The following is a 3,576-nucleotide window of genomic DNA, read 5'->3' as shown; positions in this document are numbered from 1 at the left end:
TGAATAGACAGACTCGGCCATTGTTTAGTTTAAAATAATGCATTTGGTTTACATTCCTGGAATATTAATCTCACAATGTTTTATGCTAATTAGAGCTATACCATGGTTAGAACTTCCTTCTGACCACCCAATAAAGTGATTTTTTAGAGCTCCACGTCATGATTTGCCAACAACCAAGCATTCTAGACAGAACCACATGACAGCTATTCTGAAGGCTTGGGCCGCCATATCAAAATGCCACAGACTATATAACTTAAAGAGTAGAAATTTATTTTCCTGTAGCTCTGCAGACTGGAAAGTCTAAGCTCAAGGTCTGACAGGGTTCTGTTTCTTTGTTTCTGTTTTTTTTTTTTTTTTTTTAGAGATTTTTATTTATTTATTTGACAGAGTGAGAGATCACAGGTAGGCAGATCAGCAGGCAGAGAGAGAGGGGGAAGCAGGCTCCCTGCTGAGCAGAGAGCACGATGTGGGGCTCAATCCCAGGACTTTGGGATCATGACCTGGGCCGAAGGCAGTGGCTTAACCCACTGAGCCACCCAGGCGCCCCTGGGGTTCTGTTTCTGATGAAGCCTCTCTTCCTCATTTTTAGGTGGCCATCTTCTTACTGGATCCTCACATGACCTTTCCTCTGTTTGCACAGAAAGACAGAGAGAAAGAGGCCTCCTTCTCTTCTTCCAAGACTATCAGTCCCATCTGATTAAGTCTCCACCATTATGATGCCATTACGTCCTTAAAATCCAATGTCCAAATACAGTCACATGGGCCATTAGGGCTTTGATATATTACTTTGGGGGGCAAAATCCATAGCCAACAATAAATATGGAGATTTACTGGCATTGTCTCAATTTCTTAATGCATTTTTATAAAGAAAAGCAATTATTTAAATGTATGACTAGATATGATTTGACTTTTTTTATTTTCCTGGATTTTTTAAATGATAAAATACTTCTGAATCTTTGCTTGACACTGCTAGTCTTATACTTATAAAGTATATTTAGATACATTATAAATCCGAAAGTCAGCTTTGTTACATTACCAGCTGTTGAGGTCAAAAGATCACCATAGTTTTCTAAAGTGCCATTAAAAACTGTATGGGGAGCAAGAAACAGGAGACCATCTTGTAAGGCCAGACAAATTGAGTTCGGTACCTCCTGAAAACTGTAAAGCTTTTGAATCCGAGGTCCAAGGAAAATCACAGACTAATAAGTAACTTCTGCAGACTTGATCAGCTTTCAGACTCTCATTGAACTTTGCCTTCCTCATTAATTCACCCACAATCCTTTCTCATACCCATGTTCTTTCAAGGTCAAGAATGAAATGTAAAACCCTTCCATGGAAGCTTTGCGCAGTGGCAGTATCGTACCCAATGAGGTTTATCCGAGGCGCGATTATTGCTAATTAAAACCCTTCCATGGAATGCATCCAAGGCATAACCCGAACCTCTAGGAGGAGAAATTCTTGTGCTGGGAAGTAGTGGAACAACTTTAACCTTATATATTGATCCAATAAATCTGAACTTTTAGGTGAGTAGAGATTCTTGGGCACAAAATGGATCACAAGATGACCTTATTTAGAAGAATAAATAATGTAATCATATACAGCCCTGAAGAGAAAGACATCAACTCTGGACTGAAGCAAGTTATTTAATACTTGAATTGCTGGCATGTTTAACACTCATCAGATGGACCAGAATACTGAGAAAGTATTATATGGGTTATTTTGTAAAGTGCATTTCTAGCAGTTATCTGATGAACAGTTGTTGTTGATGGAGTACCTACTAGGAAACAGTATCAAATAGAAAAAAACATAGTTGCTCTGCTTTCCACATTGAGACAATCTTCTAAGGTCACTTAAAGTATTTTAAACTAATATGAAACATAAATGCATTGTCTTATAAACAAAGGATTTCATAAGAAGGGCAAAATAATTAAAATGTTACTTATTTTTTTTAAAATGTTTTACTTACTTGAGAGAGAGGGAGGATGAGAGGGAGAGAGAGCATGAGCATGCAGGGAGAGGCAGGGGGAGAAGCAGAGGGAGAGAGAGAAGCAGACTGCCCACTGAGCAGGGAGCCTGACATGGAATTTCATCCCAGGACCCTGAGGTCATGACCTGAGCCAAAGGCAGCTGCCTAGCCAACTGAGCCACCAAGGCACCCCTAAAATTTTAAAATGAAAATCATAGACAGTGATATTTTATTCCATCCTAAATTATTGAGTTCCATTGTAGTGAAAGGTGTCAATTCACTATTCAAAACAGGTCAAACATGGGGGTGAAGAGGTACCAAGGGAAAAGAAAGAGCTCTAAATAAATGCTTGCCCTTGTTAAAGAGTCAGGTCTCTCTTTGGGGTGCTGAAGTCCACCTGCCCCACCATACTCTTTCCCTTAACTACCATTTGTCTCTTGCCTCAGTTTGAGTGCCTTGGTGATATAGTGGAGAGAAGTAACTCTAGGGATTGGCTGTGTGTTGTAAAATACTTTTGCTAATAGTGTAGATAAGCACCTGGTTCAGAGGGGGTTAAATCAAGGGCATGGAACATTCTTGCTTTGCATGGAAGAAATCTGAAGGTTGTTACTGAGCTTAAATGTAATGTAAACTGCTAAAAATCAATAATTAAATGTATTTGTGTTAAATGACTGATTTAAAAGCTCCACCCCTCTCTCTGAAAACACATAAATTAAATAGCAGAAGTCTGCTGTTGGCAACTGCAGTGAGTATATGGGACATGCAGTCTGGGAGTATTTGGGTTAGGAATAAATTGTATGTATGGAATGTTCAACCACTGAGAAAATATTATGAGTCTTCTAGGAAATGTTCACTATTAAATGATATGAATGTATATCAGATAAAGCCAAAATCTCCCCAGAAAGGAAACAATTCACAATTCACAAGACTGTACATCCAAAACAGTGAGAAAAAATTAAATGTGCTTTCGTTTGGGTCTTAAAATAATAAAATTCTCTTTTATAAAATTTCCTTTAATGCCACTTGGAAGGAAAATAGTATCATAAAGGCCAAGTGGAGGAAAAGTCAAGATTTATATCCAAACTATATTGAACTGTATTCAAACTATACTAAACTATATTAAAAAGTGTTAAGTTTTTCATCATACGAAGGCAACAAACCTCACTAGAACACCTCAAGAAACCAAAGAAGCAGAGACCTCATTTAATCCAAGAGAGAGACTGATGGCTAAAAACAGTCAGGTGTTCCAGTCAGCACTTTCTGTTGAGGGTATGGAGTTGGTAAAGAAGAATCTATGGCTCTGTGTTTTCCCTTCAAATTCTGGCTAAATTGTATGTGTATGTTTATACACAATGAAGAATTTCATTGGGCCTCAGATTCAGCTCCTGCCTCCTTCCTTTATATGGATTTGTCTTCTAATGTAGATTATAAAATTCTCTCTGGCAGACACCCTAGAACTTTGTCTGCTGTGGTACACACTTCCATTGAGCACTCAGTACACCAGACCTGGCTATCCATGAGTACCTTCTCTCTGGAAGCCAGAGTGCCCTCTACTACTTGATCTTTCCTAGAGCACTAAGGAGTAATCTTCCTGGGAGAAGGGATTCTGC

General features: G+C 38.7%; 1 pseudogene; it reads left to right on the top strand.

The window, feature by feature from the left end:
- The first annotated feature begins 1,337 nt into the window (after positions 1 to 1,337).
- Positions 1,338 to 1,492, top strand: LOC123926222 (annotated as a pseudogene).
- The last annotated feature ends 2,084 nt before the right edge of the window (positions 1,493 to 3,576 follow it).

The sequence above is a fragment of the Meles meles genome, chromosome 15, assembly GCF_922984935.1.
Source record: "Meles meles chromosome 15, mMelMel3.1 paternal haplotype, whole genome shotgun sequence".
NCBI classification, from domain to species: domain Eukaryota; kingdom Metazoa; phylum Chordata; class Mammalia; order Carnivora; family Mustelidae; genus Meles; species Meles meles.
This window is presented reverse-complemented; position numbering and strand designations above follow the sequence as displayed.